The sequence below is a fragment of the Vicugna pacos genome, chromosome 6, assembly GCF_048564905.1.
Source record: "Vicugna pacos chromosome 6, VicPac4, whole genome shotgun sequence".
NCBI lineage: Eukaryota > Metazoa > Chordata > Mammalia > Artiodactyla > Camelidae > Vicugna > Vicugna pacos.
The window spans coordinates 45,900,567-45,926,807 of NC_132992.1; the positions used below are offsets into that span (position 1 = coordinate 45,900,567).

General features: G+C 32.5%; 1 long non-coding RNA gene across 1 annotated transcript in view; it reads right to left on the reverse strand.

The window, feature by feature from the left end:
* Nucleotides 1–1,047: 1,047 nt before the first annotated feature.
* The window catches only part of LOC140697119 (uncharacterized), a 52,081-nt gene continuing 26,887 nt past the window's right edge, over nucleotides 1,048–26,241 (reverse strand). The window contains exons 2-3 of the long non-coding RNA XR_012073940.1: nucleotides 22,470–22,556; nucleotides 1,048–1,879 (exon numbers count right to left, since the gene is read on the reverse strand). This is a non-coding gene — a long non-coding RNA (uncharacterized lncRNA). The remainder of the gene's footprint in view (nucleotides 1,880–22,469; nucleotides 22,557–26,241) is intronic.

Genomic DNA, 26,241 nt, shown 5'->3' on the forward strand with positions numbered 1-26,241 from the left:
CAGTGGAGGATAAGAAACAATTTCAGCCATCTGATCAAATTTGAAAGTCATAAATTTTAAGTCAAATTGAAAGATATATTATAGTGACAAGGAATGAAATTTACATCTTAAAAGTCTGATATTGAAACTCTAGACATAGAATCTGACTTTGGATATCTTTAATCCCATTTTTAATAAAACTTTGAAACAGAGCAGTTTCTCTGGTGTCTAGTATAAAATATCAAGCATTATCTCTGTTAACAAATACTTTGTAAATGTAACTCAGTTGTGTGTGTGTATATGTGTATACATGTGTGTATGTGCATATATGTGTGTATATATATATATAATACATATATATTATATATATAGGTCAAAGTTAAAAAAATGAGCAAAAAACCCAACCCTCTTAGAATTAAAAAATTATATAAATATAATTTATTCTCAATAGTAAAATAAATGTCAAAGGAATTGCATTTAAGGAGACAAAATCTTTTAGAACTTTGGTATGGTGATTATGTAATGGAAAATTCAGTAGAAATCATTCTGTAGATAATAGAAATAAATATTTGAGCTTTAAAGTCTAGACTAATGCTATTCAAGAGAAATATAATGTAAGTCAAGTACATAATTTTAATTTTTTCTCACAGAAATACTGAAAAATCTAAAATAGAAACAGATGAAATTAATGTTAATTATATACTTTATTTAAGCCATTATATCTAAACTATCATCTTAACATGTACTCAATGTAAAAAAACTATTGGCAGAGTACATTCACCACATCTAAGCCTAACTTGAGAGGGATGTGATGTGCAATTCTAACATATACAGAAAGGAGGAGAAGTATATTTATGAACAGTCCTAAAAATTAATTCAGGACATGATAGAAGCCATGTGAAATGAGAAAGTGACAGCCAATTTCAATAATCTGATGAAAGTCACATATGTCCAGATTGAAAAGATACACTTACAACCTAGAAAATTAATAAGAATTAATTTCATACCTAAATACACAGTGGTAAAATAGATTAGTGAGAAAAATGAGAAGGAATACTAGACAAAAGAGGTTATCTACAAATTGTATGATTAGATTGACAGAAGATTTCTATAAAAAATACCAGAAAATATTAGTATGTTATATTTAAATGAATTCAGATGGAAGGGTTGCAGTATGCAATTATGAACACAGGTTTTGGTAAACATGTTGGTAATTTGTAAATCTGATTAATTGGCTAGTTATTTGGCGTACTTCATTGTGCATGACTAAGCTTACTTCTTTATAGTGTTTTCTCTGTAATGTGTCAGCTTGGCTTGACTGAACTACATTTCCCTGAATTCTCTCCCCTGAACATTGACAAGAGACATTTTTCATGAAATTCAGAGATCAGTAGTGAAACAACAGCCATCTTGTTTTTAGGCTTGGAAGTTTGAGAAAGGTGTTTTTTATACTTCACACGTCTTTGCTTATCTTCTGCATTACTTCATGGGGGTGGGAAAGCTTTGGGCCAGCAACTTGTCCACCTCTTTCCACTTCTCTGTCTCCTGGACAAGGTGCATATTTAGCTCTGTAAAGACAGACTCCAATGTCTCACTTAGGATGCCTGGTAAATAAGATTGGAGATGGTAGGATGTACGTGAATTTCCGGTCTTTTCTTGCAGACTCCAGCCTGCTCTTGCTCATGGGTCTTAGTTTAATCTCATGGGATTAAGCTTCTCTCTGTTCTCCTCTTCTTTACATCTTGACTTTCTGCCCTTTGGACTTCACCCTTCAGCATCAGACACAAAGGCAACAGCAGTAAAGAGACTATTTTACCAGCTGCCACAATCGCAGAATGTCAAATCCTTGCAGTATATCTCTCACTTCACATTTTGGAGTGGTTCTGCTTCTCTTGTTGAACTGTAATACAAAATTTGATAGATAGTATTTCTGAAAGACTAGAATCTAATGCAAGTGTCTATAAAAGGCAAAATTCTTAGTGACAGAGCATTTGTTGCCATAGAGAATGTCAGCAAATAGAGGGATTATATTGACATCTCATAAGTGCACGGGAGAACAAGTGGAAACAAAATGTTAAGCTCAAGCCTTTAAAAGGTAGCACTCAACTTAAGGTCCACATAAGGGACCCCAAAGCTTCTGTGACTACACTAAAGGAATTACTTATCTTTTATAGCCAAAAGACTGAGCTTTCTGAAAATGTTACTCAAAATCTAATCCTGCAGGTGGCTGAATTGCAATGCAAATTATATTCCTAAGCATACAGTGCCCCTCAGGAAGGAATGAGATCTCAAAAATTGTAATGTGACCATATGGACAGATTCCAATGAAGCTGGAAACCTTGAGCTCTTAAATCCGATGGAACTTTCTTTGCCAGCAGAAGTAGGCTTTTTCATCCCCACCATATGAAGGCTACTGTCTACTTGCCTGAAGGACATGTAATGATTCACCAGTGGTGACATCATTACAATAGATTGCTAATCCTTTTCATTATCCATCTGTATTACATCTTCCTCCTTCTTTAACTAGACTGAATTCCCAGCATGCCTTAAAGTGTGGCATACAAGATGTGACCCATGAGAAGATGTGCTACATTATAAGAGAATTGCATGATTTTGCCAATTTATAGTGACAGAATTCTGTGGTTGCCAGGGATGTAGGATCAGAGTATAAACAATATATAGGTTGAATCGGCACACATTTATTGATATGGCATCATAAGCAAAAAGTTTGAATTCAGTGGCTAGGGTTGAGAAGCTGGTAATGACTCTAGTAGTTTGCTTCGGTGACTGAATTATCAAGCCAATAATGACCTACAATAAGTTAAAATCTCAGAAAGTATTTAGAAAAGTATCCAAAGTCTTAGGGGGTTGGAATATGCAAGTGGATTCATCATGCAAGACATACTCTACTTATCCCTTTATTATGTCCTCTGGGAAGGTCCAGAGGACATACACGTCATCACAGCTATAAGAAATTCGTGAGGGGAGCCCCAGGACCCTCGAATATCTCAGTGATGGTTTTTCTCTGTAGGCCAAGAATTACAGTGGGATCTGCTTCCATCATACTAGGATCCCTGAGTTCAGTGGGAATGTTAGAATCCTGGGGTAGCAGGATCCACACTAAATCATCAAGGAAAATGTGGGCTTACTTACCATTATAGAAAGTGAAACAGAGAGACTGAGCATACAAATGGACAATGGTCAGATCATATATAAAAATAACTCTAACCCACAACCTGAAGTTGTGCAGTGGTCTACCCTGGAAACCAACCCCTTATGTACAATAAACAATCCAGGAACCAACCAATCAGAGTTGCAGAAAGCTAAATTACTATCTATAGTAACAATCCAGGAAGTTAAACAATAGCTTATGTAACAGTCAGCCCCCAAATAGTGAGGACTTGATTAAAGACTGACAGCTTCCCTAATTTTTGTCCCTGCTTCCAACCTAAGACCAACCAGAGAAAGTCAACTATGCCCTCCTGTCCAATCGCACAGAATACTCTGCTTCTAAGTAGCCTACCTCCAGCTTCCCCACGCCAACACCTCCAATGAAGGCCATCCCCAAATCTCCCCTTTTTCTAACATAAAGCTTTCCCTCTCCTCTGCCTTCCTTTGAGTTTCTGCCAATAGATGAGTGGTGACGGGTGGCTCTTTTGATCTAGCACTCTCAATAAATCGACTTTGCCTTTTTCATTTGGTTGATCTTCCTTTGTTTCCACAAAGCAAAGCAGTTTGAGATAATCTGACTTTCATAGACCTTTAGCTTTAGCTAGTTTCCAATGGTGTCCCAAGAACTGAGCAGCTTACCAAAGTCCAACTGGATCTGTTTAAGCAGAAGAGCTCCCAAATTCTAGTAAATTCTGACTTTAGTCACCAGATAAGAGAGTCGTAGTTCCAGTAAATCCTCAAACTGGAATCGGTTCACAGACCCAGAATTCCTTGAGTAAAGAGGAGGTCATGTTCCCTTAAAAAAGAATACTGCCATACTGACAGATATTTATACTTTTAATCCTTCTTCCAGCCTTTCCCAAAGGGTCCTATAGGCCTTTTTTGGTGATTCCTTTTATTGGAATAAATGTATTTTGTTTATTTAGTTAGCAATTACCTGTCCAATTATGATAAAGTGCATTTTCTTATTTGTGTGGGGTGTCTGCCAGCTAGGTTCAGAAAGTGATTTGATTTTAAGACTAATGAGAATTTTAATATTTTTATTTTAAATTCTGGTAATACTTTGCTATAAAATTTAATTCATTTTTTGGCTTCCTTTATAAAGACTGACCTCATCATTTTCCATTGTTCTCCTACATTTGGAACTGACCCTCCCTTTATCTGTGTTATTACTTTTCCATTGTATTAGTCAGAGTTCTCCAGAGAAACTGAACCAATAGAAGAAATATATAATGTTTATCTTTTTAAATTTGTATTTATTTTTATTATTTTGGGGGGAGATAATTAGGTTTATTTACTTATTTATGTTTAGAGGGAGTACTGGGATTGAACCCAGGACCTTGTACAGGCTAAACATGCACTCTACCGCTTAAGCTATACCCTCCCCCCATGAGAAATATATAATGTTTAATCAAATATCTGGGTACTTTGTGTCCTAGTCAAGTTGTCACATAAAATTAATCATTACATCTAAATATTCAATGATTATATCCCAATATACTTATTTGTATCTTGTACTTATTTGCTTTCAAACTTACTGCTCCTTACAAGCTGAGTTGTTCCTCAAAATTAGGGATACATCCTAATACACATTTATCTTCATACTCCCCAAGATGTGAGCATATTATGCAGACAAAGCACTTGATTAAATGTACGTGAGGAAAACAGGAATAAAGTAAAGTGCATGTTATATTCCAGGGAGGGAGCCAGGCACTTTCAGTGGCTACCATATCACTCATTGACCTTAATATTAACATTAATTAATAGAAAGGAGTACAGTTACTTACACAAGAAGATAATAATCTCTCATATTGGTAAAAACAAACACAACCTCATGAATACATTATGATGTGAAAATGAATAAAAGTCATGTCAACCTCTTAAGTTGCTATTTAGCATAGCTAAAAACATGGGCTTTTGTAGGGGAAGGGGCAGGCTATATGAGTTTGCCTTTTTTTCCCCTCTAATTGTCTTTAGAGGACTTACTTTCTCAGGTACTTATCAATTGATAGTAATAATAATTACTATTTATAAGGATGATATGAGGATTAAATGAGTTGAAAACAGTGATTTTGTTTAGCAGAATGGAAGAAAGGTGTGTTAATTGATCGATGAAAAATTTATGCTTACATCTTGAGCAGAGGAAAATAAACTACTAAACAACCCCCACAAACTACCAAATGCAAAGTAGATTTAGGCAGCTAAAACAAAGCAGATTTAGAACACAAAAATAAAGGCTTGCAGAAACCTTAGAGTTTACTCCTTAGGCTTCTTTCTTTGCCTAAAGTTAAAAAAAAAAATCCCTTACATCTCTAGGCTATTAGCAAAGATGAATTACGTAATTATAAATAATTTTGAAAAATTTAAATACTTTTCAACCTGTTATTTTCATTTTGCCCATATACTAACCTCTCTTTTTCTTTTTTTTCCTTATTTATTGTATATATATATCTAAATCTAAACTTGAAGAGGTAGGCAATTTTTAAATTTATAGTAACATACAAAGGAACTGGCTTCCAGAATGTCAGTGGTGAGAGCCATGTCTCAGAAACATACAATACCAGTACAAGGGGCAGTTAATACCAACCCAAGCCAAGAACTAACTGGCACAAAGATAATCAGAATGGAATCAATGGTTTACTGTTTTTCTCCCTCAAATTTCTAATTGTCTTTTACCTTATCAAAGACATGGACCAGTCACTATTTCAAGGCAGGACTGGACTGACCAGAATGGATAATGTCCCTGAACCATCTTTACAATCCAGATATTTAAAAATGGAAGAGTTGGGAATGTAATATTTCATAAATTAAAATTTTAGAGCTGCCTTTTTTCCTCCATTTTTGCCAATGAAGAATAGGATGAACTTTTTCACTAAAAAGTGTAACTTTAGACTAGCAATGAATGGTATTTCTTAGCTGCTGAACTCAACCAATAGCGGTAAAGTGTGTGAAAACTTTGATGGGAAAAATTAATAAAAATTAACACATAACGTAGTCAATATTTCGTTTTATACTATAAGCATTAGTGAATATATTGCACTGGTTGGTGAAAGAAATCAGGGTATGTGGTAAATGCTAGGCATATTATTTCATTTACAACTCAAACTCTAAAACTTAGGTATCATTGCCATTTTACAGAGGCATAAACTGAAGTTCAGAGAAGTTAAATAACATACAGAAAGTTTGAAAACCAGGAATCAAATTTTATACCTAAAATATCTCAAGCAGATAACTTGTAGCTTACTGTTAATGGTATTTGTGCTTTTTTTTAAAAAAAAAACTCATGTTATAATCATTCAAGTTGAAATGGAAAAAAGAAGTCATCTGTCTATCATCACTATCACCTCTTTGTTTTCCACAGTTCAATACATGTCCAGTTGCATTCAAAACTATTCAAAAGCTTTTCCTTTCTTTCTTCTAAGCCATTACTACATAGATGGTCTCTTTATTAGGCTGAATAAGAGTGCAGATTTTCAGTTCCTTGGAGAAATTCAAAGCTATCTATCCCTGTTACCATTTTATTATTTTTCAGAGTCTCATTTTTTACTATCTGGTAAATTTCAAAGGCCAAAAATGTTCACCGCAGACATGTTTTCTGATTCTAAAGATAAAAGTCATATCTGGAAGCATAATATAAGAGAAAAGAGATGGAATCTGGAAGGGCTAGGGAAATTTCAATGCACTAATTCATTCGATTTCAGGATCAAGACACTGTATTTAATTTTTGATTTTCTTCCTTAGTAGGCTAATTTACAAAGACAGTTTCTACATACACAGTTCTCATTTATCTTTTAGATTAGTTTCTATTACTTTTATGCCCATTTCTGTAATCAGATCTTCTCTTAGGTTTCCTTTCACAGTTCTTTTATGTCCAGACCTCCTCCTTTTAGTCTTCCGTGACTTTTTCTTTCATTGTGCCCATCATCTTCTCTTTTTACTGCAGTTGTTAAGTTAAAAAAAAATCAGAAAGCTATTGATGTCACTATCTGTCCCCTGTCACTTTCATCAGAAAAAATGGAGTTCCAATGTGCAGCATCCAGTTGCTTAGCAACAATATTTTCAGCATCCCTGTCAGCATGAAGAGTGTGAAGCTGTGTCTGCTAATGTGACCACATTACAAAAAAGATCATAGTTGAGTGGAAATAGAAAAAAATAAGCCCTGAAAAATTCAACAATCTCAGGATATAATGAATGCAGAAAAGGATGAGCATTTTTCAGTGGGAGACACATCACTTGCAGAAAAGTTTGTTCTCTAAAGCAACACTTCAGGAATTGTGCAATCAAAAATCCAACATGGCTGTGTTCTGTATCAAGTTACTACTCTGCCCGATTACCTTATTTACAATTCCAGAAACAAATCAGTTTACTATGAATGTTTCTGGCACAGGCTACAGTAAAACACTTTCATTATATCTTTTCAATGTTTGTTACCATTATTTGTTTTAATGAACTAGAACTGATGGCTTTACTATATTAAGTTGTGAATCCATTTCTTATTTTTTTTGTGACTTTATTTTAGTCACACAGTATCTTTTTCTGCTGTAATAGAGACATGTATTTTTCCATGCTTGGTGTATTTATAGTTGTCTGATTTTTAAATAAAATATTTTGATTGTTTTATATTTATGTTGCTCATTGTTACATGTTTGAAATTGGTCAGATGATAGAATGACTCACAACTGAGATTCAAAATCAGTTTAATTAGTGTAGGGATATTCTTTAAATTAGAAAATAAAAAAATTATTTTAATATGCCCCATATGTTGTAACTTATCATTTAAAAAATACATTTATTGCATGCTGTTTTAGAATTCTGTTTTTTAGTTTAGAAAATGAATATAAGTTTATTTGGATGTTGTTTTTTAGATTTAATACATTTTAATATAATATAGTGATATGAATAGAAGTTGCAGAAGCTGTTATCTTGTATTCCACTTTTTGCTTTGACCTTTATCTGCTTTGTAACCTGGAATATGATTTTTTTAATCTGAGACTAAGATTTTGCTTCTTCAAATGAGAATAATACTTCCTAATTTCAGTTCTAGTATAGAAATTAAAGTGATATTATGAATGTTAAACACTAAGCGTGTCTGACATTCAAAAAACATTCAGTAATTTAAAGCTGCCATTACTTAGAAATTTTCATAAAATAGGCTGCCTAGACCCAATGTATTTTTTTCCAGACACGTTTTGCTTTTATATATATATATTTTTAACTATTAAGATATGCTGAGAGTAGCAGCATTCTTGACATTAAATGTTTTAAGCCTATAGAATCCAAAGTTGATGAGATATGAATAATTAAAAATCTTAGTAATAACCAGGAATATTGAGTGGGTAGGCATTAATATTGATAATATTTCTGAATGAAAATATAAATAGTAGACTGTGGACAACATGGTCACAAAGTTCTTTATTTCCATAATTATGGCTTTTTTAATAAAAGAAAAATCTTCCATTTAAAAAATAAAAATTAACTTTATTTTCAAAATGGTAGGAAATTCTCTCTACAGATCACAAATAATATGGTAATATTTTATATAGTATAAGCTCATAAGAACATAAAGAAGGGTTGTATCATCAGCAGACACTAACATTTAAAAGGATTCATAAGGTGGAAGTAAGGCTCTTCAGGTGAGAGCAAAAAATGGTTGCTATATGTCAGAAAGGAGTAAATTGTATATGTGACCCACTGAAAGCACTCAGAACTTTGAGAAAATGAACAGGCAATATGTAATGTGGAATTGAGATGTGAAATTAAGGACAGAGAATCAACTGGAAATCAATATATAAAATAGCAGGCTGTTGTATTCCTGATACCTTAGAAGAACACTTTGTGGTCAGGCAAAAAATAATAGCCTCTTACAAAAACTTCAGCATTTTGACATTTAAGAGTTTCCAATGAAATGTCCATTTATTGACCAGTTGCCCAAAAGTAAAGATCTGTAGACCAGCCCTACAAAACAAATCTCCAAACAAACATTAAAAAACCCTAAGATAGCCTTAATAATATTAACAAGAATATTGTATCTGTAACAGGTGAAGAATATTAAATACAAACATATCTTGTAAACTAAAATTCTGATACAATACATGGTTAAAGTTGATTAAATATCTTCAAAAAGAGAACAGAAAGAAAAAGAAATGAATATATATATATATATTACCAAGATAGGTAACATGAAAATACAACCTAAAAATCCAACTTTCGACTGGCAGGATTTCTGTGTAGAAATATGGAGAGGATGAATTAAAAAAAAAAAAAAGTAAAAGCAATTCCTAGAGCTAAAGGATGAAAGTAGTGGTCTATATAATGAACTCAGTAAATGTCTGGCCCCCAAAATTGAATAATATCTGTGTATCAAAGATTTATATTAGAATTATATAAAATTTCAAAACATCAATGATAAACATATTAAAAGTTCTAGAAAGTAAAAAATGTAATCTGAAAACGAATGGCCTTCAGAATCTTTGCACACAATGGGGCAATAAATTCAACAGACTGAAGGAAACTTATTTTAGGTTTAGGATGATATACCTAGCTAATATATTAATCAAATGTAAGGGAAAATGAACAGTATTTTCAGACATGCAGAGTCTCCGAAATTTTACTTCCCATACACTCATTATAAGGAGATTTCTTAAGGGTGTTCTTTTGCAAGATCTAAGTGTAAACCAAGAAAGAAGAAAGTACATAACATGGGGAAGAAATCCATAAGAGATGTTTAATAGTCATGAAGAATGTAATTGCCTCAGATAGAAACAAAGATTTAGGGCACCATGATGCAAGCATCAAGGAGCAAAAGGGAGTCCAGAGATTTTTATGTCAGCCATAACAACAGGAGATGACCCAAAAAGGTGATAAAAATGTCAATTCTAACTTTAAAAAAAAAGAGAATTTAAAACTCCAGTAAACACAAATGCTGTATTAGAAAATATGCAGTTATAGCACATTACTTGGTTGTGCAATGATTAATATCAAAAGGTAATTGACATAAAAACATTTAATTTGAGTGTATTGTGAACACATAATAGTGCCCCATAAACAAAGAATACTATTAATTAACTAATATTATAGAAGTGAGTATTAAAGATAGCAAACTTTACGATATAAAAGTAGAAGTAGAAATAACTGAATTTGTAGGTAAGAAGAAAAGCTACAAATAAAAGAAAGGTGTTAACTTTACATAATAAAGTAAGGAATCTATACATGCTTTCAAGAAATGATGGAAAAAAATAAATCTTTAACATTTTGTAATTACAGATAAAACACATGGAATAATTAAAAGTCATGATATAACGTTTATGTGAAGGTGGAAGAAAGACATGGTTTGTGATAAATCCTCAAATATTGTATCAGGGAATTAACAGAATATGCCTAAAGGGGTAACTCAAAAAACAGTAATTTGAACATAAGTTTGGGGGTTATAAATTAAATAAAATACTCTTTAAAAAGCAAATATTTTTAAATTTACAAACTAGATAGTATAGGGGCCAATACACACTTATTTTCATTATTATCCCATCTACAATACTATTTTTTCATCAAATGTATAAATTATTTAAATAAATTCATATATGTATTATATAAATTAATATATGTGGAGACAGAATTGTATACTTTTATGTTGTTTTTATAGTCAATGGAAGAATTATAGGCCCTTTCAAAAAAAGAACAAACTTAAGTTTCTTTTTAGAGTCGGTAAGTTTTAAAGAGTATAGTTATTATCCATAACATCTAAGGTTATTGAAATAAGAAGTTTCAACATAAATGCATCAAAAGCCAGAAAAAAGATATTAAAAAGAAAAACTGCAGGGCACAACATACTTAATAGTAAAAGACTAAACTCTTCCTCCCTCTTTGATCACAAAAAAATCAAGAATATCTTTTCTCACCATTTCTGTTAAATAATTTAATGTAAATCTTAGTGTAGTAAGGAAATAAAAAGATATCAAAGACATAAAATTTAAAAGGGATATTATTTAAAATTAGATTGTAGTGATGATTGTGCAATTGTGTAAATATTCAAAAAACCTTTGAAGTATACACTTTAAATGGATGAGCTTTATAGTATTAAATTATATCTCAGTGAAGTTATTAAAAAAGTAAAGCTGCCTTTATTCATAGATGATACGATTCTGTAAGTAGAAAATCCTATTGAAAATATTTTGACAAAGTGACAGGATACATAGTTTTTAAGGAGAAGAATTATTGTATTTCTATATAGCATCAGTTAGCAGTTGGAAAATAATTTTAATATACCGTTTATAGTATCATCAAGACAATATTTAGTACCTAGGAATAAATCTAAATCAAATTATCCAGACATCGAGATCGAGTGACATAATATACAAATAATGTATAGGAATAAAACTGATACTCCTTGAACACACACAAACATACCTTTTTAATTAATTTTTGTAAAAGACAACAAGTCAATTAAAAAGGTTAAATAATGTCATTTCAACAAATGGTTTTGTAATAACAGTATAAATATATAAAAGATAAAAGAATCCCTGCCTACCTTACTCCAGATACAAAATTATTACTCGATCATGAATTTAAATGTAAGTGATAGAGCCTCAAAATTTCTAAAAGGAAACATAAGAGAATTGCTTTGTGCAGTTAGGGTTACAAATATTTTTAAGTTAGGACTCAAGAAGCAATAACCTTAATAGGAAAAGACAGGTAAATTGGACTTTATAAAAATTAAAAATAAACTTCTCATCAAAATATATAATTAAAAAAAATAAAGACAAGACAGATTAGAAGAAATTTTTTGCAATATATGTCTGTAAGGAATATTGATATCTGGAATATATAAGGACATACATAAATGAATATATATACATCTTCCCAGAATTTTAATAACTGATCTTTTAAAGACATTTCTTAAAAAAATTCTGTTTCTATAGTCCATATTTTGTTTCTGTTCTGTATATATTTTAAAAATCGGCTTATAAATGCTTTTAATATGATTGCATAAGCCATAACACAGTTCTTAGTGTGAAGATTAATAATGATTTTAAATACTTACTGTCAGTGTTTTATACAGAAACATACTAGATTTTATTAAAGTATGTTTAATTCAAATACTGTAAAAACGAAATGTACCTTGATGATATTAAGATGCATAATTTCCATTCTCTGTTAGAGTACAATTTTTAAAAAGATGATTCCTGCTTGTCTATTTAAGGCATAAATTCAGGCACAATGCAACACACTTTTTGTTTTGTGAACGTTTTTTTTCTTATATAAGAAGACATCAGTCTTTTCAGCCTTCTACTTATATAAATAAGTCTTCTTATGGATGACTAGAAACCAAGTTCAATTGTTTTAAAATGAGAAGAAGATTTAGAATAGAAGTAGCATGCAGCTTCTTGCAAGTTTATCCTTTTTTTTTGTAAATATATTGATTAATTAATCTTTTATTTTAAGAACATTCTGTACACAAGGCTATTTTCTTGACTGGTATGTTAGTGCATGGTAGTATGTACAAGAGTAGTTCTAAGCAGTCATGGCAATAATGTTCAGATTTTAATTTCTTAATCCTTCTTGATAACTTTAAATCTTTGAGCTCACAAAATTATCTGATAATATGGGGGTGGGGAAGGTGCTTCAATATATGTAAATATACAGTGCCAAAGATTTTCTTATGGGTAAGTAAAATGAACAAGTAATTCCCTCATTTATTTGGAAATATACAATTATTTGGTATTATAAATATATTAAAGATTTTCTTCACAATAAGAGCATATAAAATTAATTAAAATAGCACATTAATTACTCAGTTGTCACAAATATAATTATAGAGGCTTCCTTAGGAAAGAAATCTAAAAATAGTTAAATTAAAAACAATATTCTTCCTCTTATAACTAACACTTTCTTCCCTTATTATTCCCAAATATTCTCTTAGTTCTTGATGGAATTATATAAATCTGTGTACCTCTAATAAATTCTGATATGTTGATTATCAAAGATTCCACTGAATCTACCAATTTTAATTTTAATTAAGAAATCCACTTTTTCAAAATGTGAAATTCAGAGTATTTTGGGCTTTCATCATCTGCCATCTATTTATTAATTGTTCAGTTTCAGTATGCATGTATAATGGTTTCAGAGTTGTTAACCATTACACTGTGGGAAAAAACTTTATCAACTAGTACACAGTGCTATATACAGTTCCTTTTGCCTTTAGTGTTAGTCTTCACTCAGTTCCAAATTTATTTTCGAAAGCACCTTTTTCCTCTACCTTCTTCAGTGAGATTATTTCATTCTCTGGAAAAATAGTAAATCTTTTGTCACAGTCTTTATTCCCACCTGGGATCCCTATATCTCTTAAATGATTTTTATGTGACTTGTATACATTAAGCTTCACTTTTTGTGCTATAAAGCTCTACTAGTTTTGAAAAATCCATAGTGTCATGTATCCACTATTATATACCAATCAGAATAGTTTCACTGCCTTAAAATTCACTTTGACTTCACATATTCAACTATATTCATGTACCATGATACTATCTCTTATCTGTAGATCTCTAACTAAAGTCAGAATTTCAACATGTCACTGGGAGATAAAGATCAAGTCAAAACCAAAAGGAAAAAGTCATTTCAGCACTGATAGCTTGTCTGGTAACTGGTTTGGTAGCTGGTCCCCAACCATCCATACCTTCCAGTATCCATGCTCATATGTGATAATTATGAAAAACATTCTGACCTACTGCACAATCGACTCAAACTCTGTCAACTCTTAGTGGTGCTTAGAATAAATGTCCCTCCATCTCATGTATGCTGTAGTGCAAGCTTATTACCTAAAGAATCAATGGTGTTTGACATGTGTGTAGCTGATGAGAAAGTGTATAGACCCAGAGGCAAGTCCTAATAAGACAATTATAGTAGAGATACCAGTCTTTTTAGGCAAGTAAATGCATCATTTTAGAAAAACAGTATTGACATGCTATATGGCCCTGAGAGAGAAAAGAAATAACAAACAGGGTCAACAAATGACCACCAGCATGAACCAAACCACTATTCTGCTGACATCCCATTTAACAAGCAGTGACATCCACTCCTGCATTACAGTATGGTACCACATTCCAGTAGAACTAGCTAATCAGTTGGTTAAATGTTGGTTACATTGGACACTTGTCATTATGTAAAGATGATATATTTGTCCCCATAGAAATAGAAACTTACATTTACATTTTCTTTATCTGCAAACATGCTTACATCATCAGCACTCCCATTCTTGGATTTTCTGAATATTTTGTTCATCATTATTTTTTCTCATACAATATTACTTTTATCCAAGGAAATTATTTTCCCATTTAATGTGAAGATAGTTGATTAAAGCCCATAGCTTTTATATTCCCCTAAGTCCCCCAAAGCACTGGCTATATGGAAGACTATAATGATCTATTATTAATTAAAAGTAGTGGTCCAGAGGAGACATCTTGGAAGTTTGGGGTAATATTCTAATCATTGAAAAATATTTTCTGAAACAGTGACCAATAAATATTGCTTTTTATATCATATGGCAACATATACTCCAAGTTCAATAAACAAAGGGAAAAAATAAACTTTGACCATATGCAACATTTCTGAGAATTTTCTTTGTCATTCTGGGCTTTGCTTTTTAGAACTTATAGAATCCAAAAATGGAATACTTCTATCAGTAAATAATCCAAATGGGTTGGAAGTTGTGTCCACCGCTTAGTCACCTCTGCTTCTTGTAACATGGCCAAAAATAGGGAGAACTGATATTGGATTGAATGTTAGATTTTTGGCTATCAAGGTCAAAGAGAATTTCTACCATGAAAATTAGGTAATATAAAAAACCATATAGATGGAACCCAAGGAAAAATCTGGGAAAATTTTAGAATTTCTATGATTCTCTGACCTTTCTGGAGATTCTGGAAACACTCTTTTTAAAAAAATTTTTTTTAAATGAATTGGTTTTTTACTCCTAAGTTTGGAATTGATCAGATCTCCAATACATCAGTTTAGTGAAAGATTTGTTAAAGCAGACACTAAATGTACAAGGCATAAAGGAAAGGTAGACCAATTTAACTAGATTATAATTTAAAAAAATTTCAGATAAAAATGCTTATAAACAAGGAAAAGGTAACTACTTGCCTTTTACAAATTATCCATTGATTCATGTTATATCTTCAATAAACTATAAATATCTTGATATTAGGAATTATATTTTATGGTGCCAAATAAATATTATTAATTTAATTAGGGTCTTTTAAACTGAATTTGTATTATTACCAGAGAAAGATTTACAAAAAAATATATATGTTAGAAAACAACATATATGTGAAAGATTAACTTCTTTATTTCAAAATATAAATCTAAATTATGCAACAGTTGAAACAGATTGAACCATGACACATTGTGTTTGTCTGTTACATTGACTGTAGAATTAAATGTTATTACTGGCAGTAGTGTTATTTTTGTGTATCAATTTAGAAATAATACTTCAAAAATTTTATAATGCTCAGATTTCTTCATTCTCATGTTCATTTTTGATAAAGCCAAATGCAAATCACCAAAATCATGATCAATAAAATATGAAAGACACATAAACAAAATTAAAAATACACAAACAATAACAACAAAGCCCTAAACATGTGAAAAACAACAGTCATTCAAGGTGTATCTGGGTTAAGTAGTCTCCAGATGGCAGTCTAGTACTACCTCAACCAAAAACTCCAGCTAGAGACACTGGGTATCTTTTATGTTCTTAATTTCTAACAAAGAGACCACTTAATATTTACCATTCTCCTTGTGGCAATTCAGTGAAAACTCAATTTATTCAGTTTGCTGTTGGTGGCTTTCATAAAACATACAAGAAATAATCCTATACCATTTAGTTATGTTTGAAAGCAAATTACATAGATTTATTTTTAATCAGATTTATATTTCTTAAAAAGATAAGGATATATATTTAAAAACTTAATATTTTTCTTCAATATTACTTTTCAAGCAATATGACATCCAATCAGTCTAAGGAATAGCTCTTCTTCTCACATTCAAAATGGCAATACTTCCAACTAGACCCATATTCAGATAAGATCAGCTCTTCACAGCTATAAAATAGATTCTTTCACATAAAAATTTCAATAAAACCTAGCCTTTAGTTCATCATTAACAAATGCATAAGAGGGAAATCTTATCCCAATGTAACATTTCAGAAATTTAAAATTAGAGGTTGTCGCAAACACTCCATATTGTTTATTCTTCGCTTCAAAAATACATATAAATATATGAAAACATTTCTATATTCTTCATTTATCTCTTGCATTAGGCCTGGGCTGGCATAACAGATTCCACAGATTGAGTGGCTAAACAACAGAAATGAATTTTTTTCTCACAGATCTGGAGACTGGGAAAGTCAAGATCAGTGTACAAGCTGATTTGATTCCTGGTGAAATGTCTTCCTGGTTTGCAGACACTGCCTTTTCTCTGTGCCCTCACATGGCAGAGATCTCTCTTTCTATTCTCTTGAAACTACTAGTCCTATTGGATTAAAAGCATACCCGTATAGACTAATTTAACCTTAATAACTCCCTAAAGGCCTTATTTCTTAACACAGTTACATTGGAATTTAAGGCTTCAATATATGAGTTTTGCAGGACATAGTTCAGTTCATAGCATCTACTAAAACCAGGATTAAATGGCTTCAGTATTACAGTCGAGCCAATTTCCTTTCTGGCCATATTTGTATAAATGAAAACTTGGTAATATATCTGCTATTACTTATTTGTTGTATTCTCTGTTAAATTCTCTGCTAATTTCCACTATAAAGTGGAGAAATTATGATTCTTAGTATAATTGAAATCTAAAGTGAGAAATGAAATAGAATAAGCAGTGTATACTGTATTAGGAAAAAAATAAGTAGAACTTACAAAAAAAAAACTGATGAAAAATAAAGAAAACAAGGTATCAGTGACTATAGATGTAATGGGTGGTTTATTTGAAGATTTTTTTTTTTCAAACCAACAAGAGAATGGTTACAGCAATTGAATGGAAAAGGATCAGAGGAATAAAGAAAATTTTGGGGGAAAAAGTGTTTCAGAAACAAGGCTGTGACTGGTAATTCACTTTTAAAATCAGATAAGATAGAAGAAAGGAAGTAAAAGAAAAATCAATATATTAACCCAGTGCTAAGTGTAGTGTGTGAATTCAGAAAATGATCATTTTAAATCCAATCAAATACATTATAAATACTATAATGTAGCATATTAAATTACATAATTGCACCCATTATTTCAAGGAGCATAATTTCTGTTTTCAAACTGTGTCAGTAACTACAAAAAAGAAAAGTATACAAAATAAGACATAGCAATTATTTTTAAAATGTCATATTTTATTATAAAGGCTCTACATTTTTCCTTAAAGGAATTAGTGAAATACAAGTAGGAAGAATATATTAGCAGGAAACAAAATTGACTAAAAGCTTAAAATATACAGCTTCTACCAGGGGTGAAAAAATAATCATTTAAATCTAAGCACTTAATTGAAAGCCATAAGTAGTAAGCTAGTATTAGGAAAAATTTCAGTAATTTTGTAAGCTAGAGAATTTATATGACTATAGAGCAGAAAGTGAAATTCCATAGTAAAAATAGCAAAATGGATGTGTTTTAATTATGAAATAAACTCCAATGTTACGCTAGAACCACATTTTATACTGCTTTTTAAATCTGCATGGCATATACATGTATTTGTATTTTTGACATATTAAAGAGTAGCTGGAGGCTGAAACTACTGAATATTGAAATACATTTAATCCCTTTTGTATCACTATCTCATTCATTATTCCTGGGGAAACATAATTTAATTATTCATTAAATTTGTGTTCTCATTTAGAGTAAGTAAATGAAAGTCTGATAGAGTCTTAGGATTTCTTGATAGTTTTTTTTTCCTGAAAACCAAATGATGTAATATAAAAATCCTTTGAAATTTGATATTATTTTAATTTCAACTAGGAAATAGGTAGAAAATGATCTATCTAGGGCAAAAGCTGTTTTCTTAACCTCCCTTTATTAGTGAGAGAACTCATGTAAATAATGGAATAAGCCCATTTCCTGTATCACTTAAGAAAGGATGAGTTTTAAATGGCCTCATCATCATTAATAAAGTACTACAGGAAAACCAAAGAGAGCAATTGAAGGGGATTTCTGTTACCATGTGTATTAGTCAGGGTCCCAGCTGGAACCAGAAGCACACTCAACAAAGGCAAATTAGAGGGAAATTTTAATAAAAGGACTGTTGTACCAAGGTGTAGACCCATTATAAGGAAACTCCAGAGAATAAATCGGTATCACTGTGCTGTAGTGGAATTGTAACCAGCCTGGGGTTGGAAAGAATGAGAGGTGGGTCTCATTCCTGGAAATCAAGAGAGAGTTATATGCAGAGAGACATTCAGAGAGAAGTGACCTTCAATCAAAGGATATAGTATATGGCCACTCAAAGGGAAGAGAGACAAAGAAATTCATACCTAATCTCATTCTCCTCCTTCCCTTCAGTCTCCTGCCAACTCCCTATGTAGTCGGAAGCCGGAATGCAAAGGAGCCTTTTGATGTAATTCATGCAGGTCAGTCTCCTGGGATATAGAGTAAAGTGGAGAAGAGCAGAGAATGTGTATTTCTTCAGAGAAATAATGAGTGGGTTACTTACTTACTTACTTAATTAATTATGGGAATTGGTTCATACAATTATGAAGGCCAAGAAAGTCCCAAGATCTGTAGCCTGTAAAGTAGAGAACCAGGAAAGATAGTGGTGTAATCCAGTCTGAGTCCAAAGGCTCAGGCAGCAGGGAAGCCAGTGGTGTTAGTACCAGTCCTAGTAGAAAGTCCTGAGAACTGGCGATCAATGGTGTAAGTCCCTGTCCAAAGGCACAACATCCAGTGCTGCTGACGCCCAAGGGCAGGAGAAGATGGATGTCCCAGCTCAGGCAGGCAGAGCAAATTTGCCCTCTTTTCATTCTATTTAGTCTTTTAATGAATTAGATTATACCAGCCCACATTGATAAGGGCAGATCTCCTTTACTCAGCGTACTGATTCAAATCCTATTTTCTTCCAGAAATGTTCACACAGACATACTCAGAAAAAATATTTTACAAGTCATTTAGGCACTGCTTCGTCTAGTCAAGTTGACAGATAAAATTAACAATCACTGAATGAATCCATAGGGGAACATGGTAGCTATCTGGAAAATAGTGTCTTTTTCTCAATTTTTGGGAAGTATTTATGAAATAAATATAGTAAAAATGTGAGTTCCCATTGGCTGATAAATAACCTAGCTTGGTTCCAAAAGACAAAGGCTTAAGATTAAACACTTTTAAAGTGATATGTGAAAATGACATTTTCTAGAGTCCTAAATCCAAGAAGTTTCTGGAGTTTTCTAGGTCAGACCAGCATATATTAGGTGATTCAGTTTTCTTTTCTCTTGTAAAGATGCCTTTAATTTTCCATGGGTCCAGAGTGTACACAGAATAAACTGGAGCATCCTTATTCTATCATTTAAGAATCTCCTCCATCTGAAGTCAGCCTGTTATTTTCTACCACAATATCTTCTGGGTAAATCATTAAAAAAACAATCATTTCCCATTCTTCTTGGGTATTTTAGCTCTTTTTCTTCCCTAGAAACTTGATAAAAATGAGATGGCAACTATGTTATTACATTATATAGTTATTGCAAAAAATGACCCAACTTTGGTAGTCTGCATCTCGACCAGGAGAAATAGAAATACTGGGTAGAACATAACTTTGGGTGTCTCTGTATCTGGTGAGTCTTATATCCGATATGTCCCATTTAGGAATTGTACAAGTGATATTGGTTCCTGAGGACCATGTGGCTTCATATTATTCCTACACCTGCCTTATAAATTTTATTTCATTGCTTCTGAAACCATCATTTGGAGAGGCATAGAAAATAGCTCTGTAGACTGCTCCAAGACCTATTCCAATTGAAGATAAATGTGTGAGTGACTCTGCCCTGCTGGCATGCACTATGGTCTCTCCTATAGTCTTCCAATGAATCTGGTGCCAAAGTTGACCTTAGCTAAGAAATTTAACAAATTATCAACACAGAAAGGGAGTTAAAAGTGAGAGTGGGAAATAAACGTGCAACATGCTATCTAGTTTGAATAACTGTACTTGGTGAACCAATTAGGAATTGCATTTCAGTGATAATCCTAGTGATCAGTAATATTTTAGAGGCTTATTTTTCTTCCAAATTAAAAACAGATGGAGTTAGATATTCCAAGTCTAGTAGTATAGCTCATCTATAATATTATCAATGAGACATAGCCTCCTCCTAGCTTTCTGCTCTGCCATTCTCAAGGATATAGCTTTCCCCTTCCAGTTGTCTCAGGATAACATGGAAGTTCAGCAATCCCATGTGTTCCATTCAAGGGCAAAAGCAACTGAAAGAGATGCAAGTCAGATGAACCAGCTACATCTCCCTTTGCTTTCAAGGACCATTCCTAGATACAATGCTCAATAAATTGTACTAAATTTTTACTGGGTTGACAAAAAGGAGGAGGAGGAACAGGAAGATGAGGAGGAGAAAGATAGAGGAATGCTTTATGTCTTCTCTCAGTTTTTTATATAGATGTCTTATAAATGTAAAACAATACAAAAATAAAACAAAGTACTTGTTTTTTAAGATGGAATATTTAACTTGATCTTGACCATTGGCAATTCTTCAGATATATTTCTCTCCTATTTTCTCTGTCTAAATGAGCACTATGATGTCTGCCACAGCATCACCAATTCACTCAGCCTTTTCCTTTTCCCTTGCTCCCAATTGTCCATTTATCTTATTGTTTCCGAGTGTATATTCTGGAGTGAACTGATTGGCTAGCTAATTTTCAGCATTTCTATTAAGTAGAGCCCTGTTTTCAAGTCTCATCTACAAAAAAACTCAGCCTACTTTTTTACAATTTACAGTCTAACTTTGCTTTTCTGAGCAGAGATCAGTTTCAGTAAAAGATAATCATGGACTTGAAAGAAATTGTGATTATGTAGTGCACAATAGGAGTTAAAGGATTTATTTTAACATATGAACCACCTTTGCGATGATACAGTATTTGGAGAATGTATATGAGCTTCAGAACACTACATTCCCTTTTTTTTCCATTCTGTGATTGCTATGTGGGTGTTTCATAGATTATTTTTGATATACTGAAGTGGTTTTATCTTCAAAAAAGAAATGTGAAAGGAAGAGAACATACATAAATATGGATTTTCTCCTACGTTTTATATGCAAATTTACCATCCTATATATTCAAATTATTCTTCACTGGCCACCCTAGTGCTTTTTAAATTTATGTAAATGTGTACATATTTAAATCCTGTTGAGGATTATGGCTGAGATGCAGAGAATTCTCAGAATATTCCTAATGAATATCAATTAGGAAAAATTAGACTTTACAGATTTCTAGTTGTGTTTGAGAACACTTTTATTTTTATTTTTTATTTAGAGAGTGGAAAAAGACATGTAAATGATTATTGCCTATTTTGTGTGTGGGGAGGTTATGTTCATTTATTTTGATAAAAATATCCTTATTTACTATAACACTGACTATTATGAAGCAGTGTTATGTTTTACCTTTTCTTTTCAAGGAACACTTGTGTTCCGTTTGCTTATTTTGGTTTTATTTTTGCCAGAGCCATCCAGTTATTAACCAGTTATACGTTGAAGGCATTTTGAATGTGAATAGATATTATTGATGGTTCATCACTGATAAGTAGTGAGTTTTGAAGGAGTTATTATAGAAATAAAATCAAATCTCTTTATAAAATTCTTATAGTCAGTCTTCGTATACAAGTGCATGTAAATTCTATAAATGTTTTAGGTGAGTACATATTTATTAATTTGTCCATGGTTGGCATTTTCCTCAGACTTGTAGCTTAATTTTCTAGACCTGGTTTTTTGAAGATGCTGTATGGCTGTGGCCTCTTGTTCTGTCACTATTATTAATTTAGTTACAAATAGCACAAGTAAACCAGGGAATATTACTTATTGAGACCGAAAGTAATCACACTTTAATGAACCAACAAGAGATTATGTTTGTTAATTCCTCCCTGTTGACCAATTTAGGGAAAGAAAATATGTGAAAATCTTTAAGAGGGCATATGTTCTATGAGATTACTTGAAATATGGCCTTAAAATATGTTAACAGTGCACCAACATGGGCATAGAACCGCTTAATCTAGAAGTGATTACATAACTAAGATGTGACTAGAAAATATAGTATAGCTTAGGTAATTATTCTAGTAACAATTCATATGGAAGTGTCTCTTACCAAAACAATGAAAAAACAGCCTCAGATGGGAAGAGGAAGAGACCAGGATTCATGAATCACTTTCCCAGCTCTGCATTTGACTTCTTTCTGTAACCAGTAGGAAAGGTGTTTAGTCATTCTGAGCTTCAGATTCCTTCTGCATAAAATGATGTAGGATGCTTTACTTCCTAACTGGTTGTGAGACAGTTCTTCAAATAATAAGAAATCCAGATTCTAGCCGATGATATTTTAAGATTAAAGTTATTTTTCTGCTGCCACTTTTGATGAAAGGCAGTTACATATTAAAATAGAAATAGGCAAGTTGTTTTTGTGGCTAAAAATAAATACATTGCCATATCTTTTATTTCTTCACAAAATTAAATAAGGCAAATTAAGCCACTGAAAGGGTTTAATATTTTACATGAGGTTATTTGTAATAAAATATAAGTTTGCTGGTACAGATTTTTACCCAATAGTACAATAGATTTTCTACAGCAAGAGCTTTTCATTCTCATTAAAGTTTTAGTTATCAAAATGTGATTTAAAATGGAATGTGTGAGGAGTGTCCAAAAATATGGTTTAAATATGAATAAATTTGACATCAAATAAAGGTACAAAGAAAAGTGTGTGTCTGCAGAACACAGGCTACCAGTAAAATCCAGATCAGAATGAAACACGCTCTTAATCAGCGTCCTCTAGAAAGCTGCGTGAGCCCTGAACCTAGAAGAGCTGCCTGAAAGTACTTAAGAAGCAATGAGAGGAAGAAGCCCATATGCTGCAATGCATCCCTCAGGCTCAAATGGTCTTTTGGATTTAGTTTAGTGCTTGTGTCTGCCGCACAAGCCACAGGGTGGCCTTCCCCTTAATCCTGCCTAAGGATTTCAAAATAGTTTCCTCGCTGTGAATAAAAGACAATATGAAAATTTGAAAAAAGCTGAAATTCATCCTGCTGCCATATCATTTTGCCATAGGAACAGCAAAAGCGTCTTCAGCTGTGCTTGTGCACAGCTGTGGGAGGGATCATCATCAGTGCGGGAAGGGGGGACACTACCTGCAGCAGTAGTGGTAATGGGCTGTGGTTCCTCAGCCACCCCATGGGAGCATCGCATGGGCCAGACACCAGCCAGCACTGGCTCCATCTCAGCAGGCACCTGTATCTTCTTGGGGAAATTGTCACTGCAGTTACTTTCTTACAGATGGTATTTAAGTGTGTGACATGGAATATACTGATCTACAATGAGCACATGTGTCCTTAGGGATATTATTCAAATTTTTTGTCATAAGCTCTCTCTCTCTAATTTACCTATCTATTTTCTAAAAACAGTGAATAAGGGACAAGTGGAGAAAATTAGGTCAGAATTACTTTATAACATTCTCAGCCTCTGAAGTTTTGGGAGCAACTCAATGTTATACTCCCATGCCTAAAATCAGAATACAGCCACTAAAATGAGTAGTGGAGATTAAAGAGATCAATCAGGCTGTTTTATCTGGTTGCAAATCATTAATATGCTTTATGGGTTCTAATATCTCAAATTCTTTGAGATTATTTAATGAAATATTATCTCTGTTATAAAATTAGTTCTGGGAGTAATTTCCCCAAGATATGTTTTTGGTTTTTTATCTTCGCTTTTTCCAGTTTTGTATTGGAACTGTCAACATTATGTTTGCATTCAGGATTTTCCAAAAACCTAAAAGTTTTCACCAGCCAAATTATCCCCACCCTGAAGGATGATACTCGAAAATATATGTCAGTTTCCTAATCGAAAGGAAGAGGCTGTATAGTTAGAGTTTGAATTTAATGAAGCTGGGCATCAGATCAGGAACTGAGCTTCTATCAAAACTACAGAAAACAGTGACCTGATAGGGGGACTTTTTTTCTGGAAAAGGAAGGATTATATTTGATCATACAGACAGATCTAATTGAACACTCTTCAAAATCACTCTCAAGTAGAACAGTTATTCAACAGTGATAAAAGTGTTAAGAGTTTTTGATATTGTCCTCCTTGGCACATTATTTTATCATTTTCTGATTGATGTAAGTGGACATATTTGTAGTACATAGTGAGTTACAATATGACTAATAATCTGAATGATCTAAGGCTTTGATTTCTCCTTCATGCACAGCTAGTGAATATGTCAAAGAAGGATGACTTCAGATAGCTCTGCATCCCTGTCTCCAGGACCTTCAACTGGCAATGCAATGGAACCCTAATTCATTTCTACCTTTAATATAGTCCCCTAAAAGCAGACAGAGTTATACTTTAGAAATATAAGTATGATTATGTTGCTGACACCCAAGCCTATAACCACTATACCTGATTGAAATACCTCAATGTTTGCTGCGCTTCCAGGGCAAAAAGACAGATCATTCATACGGTGGATGGCTTCACATGATCTGGCCACTCCCTGCCTTTTCTCCTGTGTTCCTCTTATATCCAGTCTCACTTGACATGTCTTTACATACACTGTTCCCGCTGTCTAGAATGTTTTCCCTTATCTAATGAATTTCTCCTTTCTTCTGATTCTTGCTGTAACATCCTCATCTTCATGATTAGGTTTCTATTTCCTAGGTTATGCTGCTTATATCGCCATACACAGTATGATTACAAATAACAGTTGCACTTGTACAATATTTTTGCATGTAGTATTAAGCAGAGATTTTTTTCTCCTAATTCCCTCGTTACCTCAAGTTCAGGTATTCTGCTCAATACTTTTTCTTCCAGAAATGACTAGAACTTCATACTTATTTTTATTTTTATTTTGCTTTATGACAAGATGAATTATATAACCCTCATTAAGAAAGAATAATTTCAGGGGTAGAAAGGGATAAATTGGAAGTTCAAGATTTGCAGATACTAAGTACTATGTATAAAATAGATAAACAAGTTTCTTCTGCATAGCACAGGAAACTATATTCAGTATCTTGTAGTAACCTATAATGAAAAAGAAGATGAAAATGAATAAAGGTATGTATATGTATGACTGAAACTATTTCCTGTACACCAGAAATTGACGTAACATTATGAAATGACTATACTTCAATTTAAAAAAAAAAGAGAAAAAATAAGTTTTAAAAAAAGAGAAGAATAATTTCAGACCCTGGGACCAACGATGAGTGTCTCTAGGTTAGGATGTATGTGTCCAAGTTGAAGGTTTTCTGTTTCCCTGTGCTGGTATAAACAGTTTTGAATTTAAAATTTTTGTGTCTTGGCTGATCTACTCTTGACCCGTTTGTAGTACTAATGTCTAAATTAGGCTTCTCATTTCAAAAAGCCCTAGTAAGATTGTCTTCACATATCCTGTAACTATCCATGTAAGCATGTTATAAATTCACACTTAAACCTTTTGTTCCCTAACAGTGCTTATGTCACAGCACCTCATTTTCATAGGCAATATACTTCAGAATCTTTCTAAGTAACTAAAGTTTATTTTCTAATTATATATGATTCCTTGTATGTTGTTTCTTTCACCTATGGGGCTAGCTCATTTATTTGATTTTTAAATTATTTTCTTTCTACTTGTATCTAATGGTTTTCTCAAGTATATGCTAAGCCTAAACTCACATGTACACATTTAAGAGTGTCATCAGTATATAGGTAGCCGTCATAGATTGTGTTTACATTTGCGATCTGTTATTTTTAAAAAGGAGAGATTTTTTATTTTCTAGTTACAGAGTACTTTAATGGTCTTTATATCTGGAGAGAACTACTTTGTCTCCCCTGTTCCATGTTCTCATTATAGTGACCAGAGTTATCCCTAGCTTTTATTTTCTTTATGCTGTATCTCCAATAAA